Genomic DNA, 10837 nt, shown 5'->3' on the forward strand with positions numbered 1-10837 from the left:
ATGTGTATAAGAGACAGCCACCACCAGGGATTGAACCCAAGGTCACTTAACCACTGAGCCACAACCCCAGCCCTTTTAATTTTTTTGAGACTGGGTCTTGCTAGGTTACTTAGGGCCTTGCTAAGTTGCTGAGGCTAGCTTTGAACCTTCATTCCTCCTGCCTCAGCCTCCTGAGCTGTTGTGATTACAGGCATGTGCTACCATGCCCAGCAAGGAGCCAAACTCTTTCTTTCCAGAGGTTTGGGAAAGGAGATGTAGAGTAGAGCAAGTGGCAGGATGGGAAAGAGAGCAAGGACTTACAAGGGCAGAGACAGAACTGAACCAAGTTGAATCCCTCTAAGAAGAATTTGACACTTGAAAAAAAATAACATCATTCTGGTATTTTCTCATATCATAGGACCTGCCACCCACCTCTACTTGCTTTTCCACATTATAGACCCCTTCCCTGCTCATCACTCAGAGAGGATGGGAGGTATTAGCACAGTGTGACCATGGGCTTAGAAGTTGACTTCTCTAAGTTTCCTCTTCTGTATGATGAATATAATCATAGTAGTCACCTCACAGGATGTTGGTAAGACTCTTAGCACCATGCCTGACATTTAAAACACTATCACTAAAGCCTCAGGAAGTGGTTTACCCAGGATAAACCAAGTCTCAAGGTTTTCAGGCCACAGCGTCTGTGATGTCTACCAGCTCTGTTTAGATGGGAACTGTGCAACTAATGGTGAAGCCACTACTTGGCTATGCAACTTCAGGCTTGTCCCTGTCCCTCTCTGGGCCCCAGTTTTCTCCTCTGTGCAGTAAGAGGTACAATGGAATTGACCTTTGAGGTCACTATCTGGGCCCCAAAGAGAGGCAGGCTGGAACCTGCTTAGGCCTCCAGGAGGGAGGGATTCACTAGGTTCATACTCCACCTTGGTGGCCATGTCAGTCAGCCTACAGGACAGGCTTGGTGCCTTGCCTCCCACCCAGGGTGCCCTCTCACAGGATGGAGAAGGTCAAACCAGTGGGACAGGATTTGCTCTACAGAAAGGGGACTAAGCTTTCCCCTGAGTTCCCATGCATCTGGGTTGGGCTGGCTCCATGGCAGGTGCCAATGGGGAGTGAGTGAATGGAACATAGGAGGTGTTCTCTCCTTCCTCCCTCTCTCCACCAGTCCCTATCACTCTTTGTCATCTTTTGTCTTCTCTCTCATCCTCCTCCAACTCTTGTTCTCTTTCTGTACCTGGCTGAGATTTTCGTAATTCTGTCTCCTCCATCCCTTTCTTTCCCCATCTTTCTGTTTCTGATTCTACCTCTCCGCCTTTTCCATTTCCCTCTTCATTTCCTGTGGGTGGGTGGGGGTAAGGGTTAACTAGGGAATAAACCACTGAATTACATCCCCAGGCTTTTTTATTTTTTTCTTTTGAGTCTCACTAAATTGCTGAGGCTGGCCTTGAACTTAATGATCCTCCTGCCTCAGCCTCTGAGTTGCTGGAGTCATAGATGTGTGCCACCATGCCTGGCTCCATTTCTTTCTTTTTATTTCCTCTACCTCTCTTTAGTTTTCCACTGCCAACTGCTTGCGCGCTCTCGCTCTCTCGCTCTCTCTCTCTCCTCCTTCTCTCCCTCCCTCCTTTCATATTTCTTTCTTATTTTTCCAGTTCTTCCATCTCTAAGGGTACCTCTCTGTGCTTCTCCCCGACTTTCTCTTTTCCTCTATTTCCCTGCTGTTTTGCATTGTCAGGGTTCAAACTCAGGGCTTCACACGTCCTAGGCAAGCATTCTTTCACAGAGTTACATCCCCATACATCCACCCCACCCCCAGTCTTTTGAGACTTGGCCAAGCTAACCTCAAACTTGAGATCCTCCAGCCTCAGCCTACTGAATAGCTGAGATTACAGGTGTTCACCACCATGCATGTCTTCCCATTTCTTTCTTAATTTCTCTCTCTCTCTCTCCCTCCCTTCCTCTCTCTTATAAACCCGTGAACACTCCCTTTTTCTCTTTCTCTTAGTTTTCCTGCCTGTCTCGCTGTCTTTGGGTTCTCTCCTGCTTTTTACCCTCTTTACTTCGCTTTTTCCACCTCCCCCCCACCTTTATTTTTTTATTCCTCTCTTTCTCTCCTCCCTTCCCATCTTGTGTGTGTGTGTGTGTTTGTATTTCTCTCCCTTTCTCCTTTTGTGTTTCCACTTTTCCCTTTCTCCTTATTTTTTTCTCTTCCTCCTTTTTTCTCCACCCTCCCCCTCTACACCATGGCCCCAGGTAGGGACATGAGAGCCTTGGGTATGCTCCACCCTTTCATTTACATTTTTCCTGTCTCACAACCCCTGCCCCTCCCTAGGGAGAGGTAGGGTGGGGCTTCTCACCCTGAATTGAGAAGAATAGAGACCTAAGAAGAGGGGTGACTTGCTGGAGTCAGTTGCCCAGCAAATCAAGAGAGAATCCAGGTCTGACTTCCCCCAGCATGCAGGAAGACTTCCTAGGGCCTAGGAAGTGCTTGGTCCCCTCCCCCCACCCCCATCTCCCGCAGGCCCCCATGCCTAACATCTCAACTTCAGGGGCCTTGCTCCCCACTGGCCTGACGTGTGTCCTCCCTCTGGCCTTTGGAGCTGGCACTCCCAGTCTTACCCGGAAGGTTCTCTGTGCTCTCTGTGCAGGGATAATGGGGCGGACAGTGCCTAGCTCCAGAGCATGCAGTGTTCATTCAAAAACAAATAGTTACTGAGTTTACTATGTGCCAGGCACAGGGGGAGACCCTGGAGAGAGCATGGGCATGAGAAAGGCAAGGAGGGGGAACACAGCATGCCCAAGAGCAGGGAGGAGGGGAAACATCTCTTGGGAGAATGGGGTCTGGCAGCGCCAGAGGGGATAGGGCCCACTGTCAATTGGGTCTTCCAGGAAGCCACTGCCAAGACAGGGTCAGAAGTACAAGAGATTTATTGGAGGAAATGCCTGTGAGAGATAAAAGGAGAGGAAGCAAGACTGTGCAGGGAGACCATGTTTCAGCTCTGACATCTATGGGAAGAGAGAGGGCAAGAAGGAGGTTGGGTAAGAAGGGTCTCACATTTCACTGGGGCTCTGAGAGTCTTGGCCAGCCAACAGGGGAGCTCTGGTGCAGAAATTTCCAATAGAGGAGTCCCAGCTGGGCAGAAACAGCCAGGACCTAGTGACCCAGTTGTGCCTGTCTTTGACTGGAGGCTTCCCAAGAAGACAGTGGTCTCTGCTCCAATGCTGCTGCAAATCCTGAACATGCTGCCAGCCAACTGCTCTCTTAAAGCTGATGGCTGCTACATCCAGGACTTTAGACATCCATTTGACTGGGGCAGTCACCACTACAGACCAGGAGGGGAAACTCAGTGAGATAAACAGTGGAAGCTGAAAAATCAACCTTCCTCCAGGGGATCCCAGGTTATGGAATAGGAATCTGTGGGTACAGGACCATGCCTGTAAGATTCCCAGGTAGGATTTAGTTCCCCAAACTCCTGATCCCAACTAAGCCCAGTCCTAGGTCTGAGGGAATAAAGAATGAGGCCCAACTGAACATCTCAGTAGATGGAAAGAAACACATTATATTCAGTTCAACAGCTTTTTAAACTAAAACAGAAGGGAGGGGAAGGTCAGAGAGATTACAGAAACCATTCTACCTCATTAGAAGCTGTGGTGGTTTAAAAATATGTGCACAAATTCTTTGATACTCCTCCCTTCAATTGGAGGAGCCTAAAACCCCTCCATTGAGTATGAGCTATACTTAGTGACTTGCTTATAACAAATAAAATGTGGTGGCACACACTATGACCCCATCGATTTGGAAGACTGAGGCAGGACGATCACAGGTTCAAGGCTAGCCCTGGCAACTTATCAAGACCCTGTTTCAAAAATAAAAATGAAAAGAGGCTGAGGATGTAGCTCAGAGCTCAAACTCCTGGGTTTGATTCCTAATATAAAAAAAATAGATAAATAAAATGTGGTAGAAGTGATGTTATTTCTGAGACTAAATCCTAAAAGGCATTGTGATTTTCTTCGTCCTCCATCTCTTGGATCACTCCTCATCCTGGGGAAGCTGGACCATGTTACTCAAGTAGCACTATGAAGGGGCCTATGTCATGAGGGAAGAACTAAGTTTTCCTGTCAATGACCTTGTGAGTGAGCTACTTGGAAGCACAGCATTAAACCTCAGACAAGCTTTCAGATGAATACAGCACCATTTGACTTTTTGTACACATGTGCCAGATTTTTGGAGCTGTAATTCAAGTACCATGCAATTCATCCATTTAAAGTATACAACATCTATAGTTGTGTGACTATCACCACTAATTCCAGAATATTTTCATTGTCCCCTAAAGAAATCTAGTAACAGTCATTCTAAATCCCTGTAGCCCCTAGTAACCATGAATCTATTTTATGTCTCTATAGAGTTACCTATTCCATACATTTCATATATAGTCACACACTACTTAACACGTGGTATACCTTCTGATATATGTGTCATTAGATGATTTCATTGTTGTGCAAACATCAGCGTGTACTTACACAAACCTAAATGGTATCACTCAATCATTTAACGTGGGCTTTCAATACAATCAAGAGAAGGGTTAAGGGCTGGGGATGTGGCTCAAGCGGTAGCGCGCTTGCCTGGCGTGCGTGCGGCCCGGGTTCGATCCTCAGCACCACATACAAACAAAGATGTTGTGTCTGCCAAAAACTAAAAAATAAACATTAAAATTCTCTCTCTCTCTCTCTCTCTCTCTAAAAAAAAAAAAAAAAAAAGAGAAGGGTTAAGCATGAAATGTATGGGCTGGCTGCCAATGTAACATGGCATACTGTTTTACAGTAATTTTTTAAAATATATAATTAAAAGGGGTACATTCTAAAATAATGACAAAAAGTATAGTAAATATATAAACCAGAAACATAGTCATTTATTATCATTATCAAGTATCATGTACTCGACATAATTGTATGTGCTGTACTTTATGTGATTAGCAGTGCAAGAGGTTTCTTAACACCAGCATTACCACAAACATGTGAGTAATGCATTGTGCTACAACATTATGATGAGTATGGCATCAGTAGGTGATAGGAATTTTCCAGCTCCATTAATAATCTTATGAGACCACTATTGTCAACTTTTTTTTTTTTTCAGTGCTGGAATCAAATCCAGAGTCTCACACATATCAGACAAGCACTCTACCACTGAGCTACACCTTCAGCCCTATTTGAAGAATATATATATATTTTTTTTTCCAGACATCTTTCATTTTCTTCTTACACACACACACACACACACACACACACACACAGAATTTTTCTGTAGTGCTGGGTATGGAACCCAGGGCTTCCAGCATATCAGGAAAGTGCTTTACCACTGAGCTATATCCCCAGGCCAGGTTTTTGTATTAAAGTAACACTATCCTCAAAAAACAAGTTGGAAAGTGTTGACACCAATTTTATTTTCTGTAAAAGAGTGCATATAATTGGTATCATTTCATCCTTAAATGGTAGAAATCATCAGTGACACAGTCTGGGTCTGGAGTTTTCTTGTTGGAAGATGATTAACTAAATTCAATTTCTTTGGTAAATTCAGAACTATTTTAGTAAAGTTCTTTTTCTTGAATGGGCTTTAGTAATTTTTATCTTTTAGGGAATATTTTCATTTAAGGTAGTTGTTGAATATAAGCATAACGTTTATTGTACTATTGTCTTATTTTCTTTTAAGTTTGGTAGTATTCATAGTGTTGTCTATTCTCTCATACCTGGAATTGTTAATGCATGTCTTTTTTTTCCCTTTCCTGTTAGAAATTGATTGTTTTGTGAACCTTTTAAATGGAACTAGCCTTTTGTCTCTGATTTTCTCTACTGTTTTTCTTTCATTTTCTTTTTCTTTTTCTTCAGTATTAGGGATTGAACACAGGGGCACCCAAAACTGAACTACACCCCCAACCCTTCTTTTTTTATTTTGAGATCATTTCACTGAGTTGCTATTCTAGTCACCTTTTTTGTCTCTGTAACAAAAAGACCGAATAAGAACATAATATAGCAGGAAAAGTTTATTTTGGCTCACAATTTCAGAGGTTCAGTCCATGCTTGTTGACTCCATAGCTCTGGGCCCAAGGTATAAGGCAGAACATCATGGCAGAACATCTAGGGTGGAGAAAAGCAGTTCAGGACATGGTGATCAGGAAGCAGAGAGCATGGGACCACCACTGTATAGGTAGTTCATTGTTAATCATTATGTGGTATAAGAATATATATAGAAGCATACAATATATGATCTTTTGTGATTGGCTTCCTTCATTTTGCACAATGTTTTTGAGGTTTGTGCATGTTGTAGCATGTAACAATACTTTGTTCCTTTTTATGAACAGATAATATTCTATTGTATGAATATCAAATTTTGTCTAACTATCTGATGGACATTTGGGTTGTTTCTACTTTTTGGCTATCATAAATAATGCTATTCTGAATATTCATGCACAAGTTTTTTATTTACTTATTTTTATGTGGTGCTGAGGATCCAACCCAGTGCCTCACATGTTTAGGCAAGCACTCTACCACTGAGCCAAAACTCCAGCCTATCATGCACAAGTTTTTGTATGGATATATTTTATTTGTTTTTATACCTAGAAATGAAATTGCTGAGTCATATGGTCACTCTCTGTTTAACATTCTTAGGAACTGCCAGAACTATTTCCAAAGTGGGTGCACCATTTCATGTCCTTACCATCAGTGTATAAGAGTTCTGATTTCTCCATATCCTTGCCAATAATAGTTATTGTCTGTCTTTATAATCATCCTATTGTGATGTGGTATTTCATTGTGGTTTTTACTTGTATTTCCCTGATGGCTAATGATGTTGAGCATCTTTTCGTGTGCACACTGGCCATTTGTATAACTTCTTTGGAGAAACATTACTGATATAATTGCTGTAATCTATTTTTTTTTTTTTGAGAGAGAGAGAGAGAGAGAATTTTTTAATATTTATTTTTTAGTTTTCGGCGGACACAACATCTTTGTTTGTATGTGGTGCTGAGGATCGAACCCGGGCCGCACGCATGCCAGGCGAGCACGCTACCGCTTGAGCCACATCCCCAGCCCCTGTAATCTATTTTGAACCTTGAGTCAAGACCATTAACTAAGCTACTCTTGGGTTCTTAACCTTCAGAAAGTGTGTAAGATTGTGTGTGTGTGTGTGTGTGTGTGTGTTGGCTGGGGAATGAACTTAGGGCTTCATATATGCCAGGAAGCCCTCTACTATTAAGCTATGTCTCCCGCCCTATATTTGTTGTTTTAAGGCACAAAATTTTGGAATTTTTTTTCACATAGCAATCGATGACTAACACAGAAACATTCCACTAAAATAGGAAGATTTCATAGCTGCTACAATTAATTCTACTGAAAATCCCAGACATTATAATGACAATAAACAATACAAGAAAATGAAATACACATTTTCAAGTTTGAAAAGGAATAAACCAAGTTGTTACTGTAGACTTTTGAGCTAGAAACTCCAAGTATATTCAACATCTAGGGTGTAGGTAGAGCAGTATGATAGAAAGAAATAAGCCCGGGACAGATGTCTTTTCCCTTACTTTATAATCTTGGGCACATCCTCTTGCCTTTTGGGGCTTTATTGGTAAAATGGAAATTATAGAACCCATGTCATGAGGATTAATGTGAGCGTAAATAAGGTTCTTCAATGACTGACATACAGTAGCTTTTAACAAATAGGAATTTCATTTCAGTTGGGGAATTTAGGGCAGCAGCCAGGCAGACAACAGTGTGACTGACTTGCTGTCTAGTTCCCCAGGCTGCAGAATGTGGGCTCCTTTCATTTCCCCAGATGATTCCAAGCTGTAGTGGGGCCCTAAGAAGCCCAGGAGATCCTTACTCATACGCTGGGTTTAATGCCCACTTCATTGGGCAGCCTTGGCTAAGTGACTTACTTTTGCTGAATCCCCATGATGTGTTCTGCTATTTAGGCTGGTCATGCCTACCTTTTTACATTAGTCACCTTACCATTGCTGTAACAAAATACCCAAGATAAACAACTTAAAAGGAGAAAATATTTATTTTGGCCCATAGTTTCAGAGGTTTCAGTCCATAGTCATTTTGTCCCATTACTTTGGATTTGCAGCAGCATAATACATTATGTATGGTAGGAGCACATGGAGGAAGAGGTCTGCTTATCTCATGGCAGCAAGCAGGAAGCAAAAAGAGAGAATGGGGCCAGGGTCCCAATATCCCCTTCAAGGGCATGCCCCAAACTTCATTCCTTCCTATCTCTTAAAACATTTCCACCACTTCACAGTAGTCCATAGACTAGCAACTAAGGCTCTAGCATATGAGCCTTTGGAAAACATTTAGGATCCAAACCATAAACTTTATTACTTCTCAAGAGTATGGTGAGGGTCAAAGATGAGGAAAGGAGCTCACTGGAGGGAAAAACCTCAGAGTAAAGCAGGAGCTATAGGGAAACCCAGTAGGGAACATGGGGGCAGTGTGAACCCTGAGAGCTCTATCTATCTGGGCAATGAAGCCACAAAGGGCCTTGGGATATGGGACAAAATGATGCTGAGTACAAGACTCAAACCCCTTTTGTTTAGGTGGCACTTGACATTTACAGTGCCACCATACCTTAGAAGTAGGAGTACCAGATGACATAGAGATGCCTAGTTAAATTTGAATCACAAAAAATGAATAATTTCAATGTAAGTGTATGCACCAAACATTGCATTTAAAAAAATATTCTTTGAACTTTAACCAAACTGGGTGTCCTTTGTTTTTATTTGCTACATCTGGCAACCCTACCCAGTAGGGGGAGGATATTGAGGGCAGGGACTTTTCACCCCTACTTCCTAGTGGAGGCACAGGGAGAACAAATTTGCCCAAAGCTCTACTACTTATCCATCCTTTTCATTCTACACAGGATTCCTTGCTAAGGTTTAAATCTGGACTGTTTTGTATTGATGTAACTCAGAGACCTGAGGTGATATCCCCTCCTTCCCTGTTGGGCTGTCCTCTGCCTGGGGCCTTTGAGAGGTTCTGAGAGACTAACTCCTACAACAGAATGAAAGAGGTAGGAGAGTGGGGAACAGAAAAGTACTATCACAAATCTCAGGGGGAGACTGGCGAGAAAGCTCAATGATAGGATATTTTCCTAGGATGCTCTAGGCTTGGGGTTCAATATGACACTGGAAATGAAAACAGAAAGAGGGCTGGGGTAGTGGCTCTGCGGTGGAGCATTCACCTAGCACATTCAAGGCCCTGGGTTCCATCCTCAGAACCACATAAAAGCAATAAATAGGGCTGGGGTTGTGGCTCAGCGGTAGAGCGCTCGCCTCTCACGTGTGAGACCCTGGGTTTGATCCTCAGCACCACATAAAATAAATAAACAAAATAAAGATAATGTGTCCATGTATAACTAATATATATATATATATATATATATATATATATATGTGTGTGTGTGTACATAAATAAAATAAAAGTATTGTGTCCAAATACAATTTAAAAATAAATATTTAAAACAAAACAGAGAGAGGTTCAGAGGGAGTTTTGACTACAAATTTTGGCTCCTGTTGACTAAATAATAACTCTACCATTTCTATAGCCAAGGACTCAAGTTCTTAAGCAGTTGTATCTGTGAATTTGCCCAGATCAAGGGCAGAAGACTGGGAGCTGGGGTCAGTTTCTGAGACTCCTGACATCCAAAAGTTCTCTTTGCTGCTCTGGGGTCAGGACAAAAGAGCTTGGTCCAGAACACGGAAGAAAATTTGTGAAAAAGCTGCAGGAGGCCGTGGATTTGGGTACAGCCTCTTCTGCCACCTGGTGGACATCTAATATCAGCATTTCCTTGAGAAACTACTGAACAAAGCTGGCTACTCCTTTCTGGTTGCTTGTGTCTTCCTTGTACCAGCTCTAACCTGTGATTTGTTATGATGCTGAACAAGCCCTTTGATCCTCTGGCTTTCTGTTTCTCTCTTAAAAAGGGATTCCCCAAGAGGCAGTAAGCCTGATCTTCCAAAAAACAAACCTGTCCTGCTGCTTCCTCTGACTAAATCTGTCCCCTGACCACTTTGGCTTTCAGATTGAAGCCTGGCAGGCTCTGCAGGATTAGGGTTCAGTTAACCTCTCTCACTCCCCATTTCTCTGCTCCATAGAAAGCTGTTCTCTTTCTTTCTTTCTTTCTTTCTTTCTTTCTTTCTTTCTTTCTTTCTTTCTTTCTTTCTTTCTTTCTTTCTTTCTTTCTTTCTTTCTTTCTTTCTTTCTTTCTTTCTTTCTTTCTTNAGGCCCTGGGTTCCATCCTTAGAGCCTTGAAAGGATGGAAGAGAGAAGGGATATGACCTTGGAAAAAGTCAAATGTCAGAAGGCTAAGGGGAACTCTGTAGGTAGTCATGGGTTCAGGGTTCAAACTGGCCTGATTTCCCATCCCATTCTATTATAGTTGGGGACTGTCAGCCAATTACTTACTTCACTTCTCCAAGACCTTATTGTATAGATGAACAGATCAGATTATGTCTTCACTACCCTGAATAATAGAACTCTAATGTGTTAACTTAGAGTTAACACATAAATTATTAACTTCAGATTTTCTTTTTTTAAATATTTATTTTTTAGTTATAGATGGACACAATACCTTTATTTTATTTTTATATGGTGCTGAGGATCGAACCTGGTACCTCACGCATGGTAGGCGAGCATTCTACCTCTGAGCCACAACCCTAGCCCCCTAACTTCAGATTTTCTATATGCAGCTTTTAAAAAGGAAAAGAAATAGGTGAAGGACTGGGAATATAGATCAATTGGTAGAGTGCTTGCCTGGCATGTGTGAGGCCCTGGGTTTGATCTCTAGTAC

This window comes from Marmota marmota, unplaced genomic scaffold (assembly GCF_001458135.2).
Source record: "Marmota marmota marmota unplaced genomic scaffold, marMar, whole genome shotgun sequence".
Classification (NCBI taxonomy): Eukaryota; Metazoa; Chordata; class Mammalia; order Rodentia; family Sciuridae; genus Marmota; species Marmota marmota.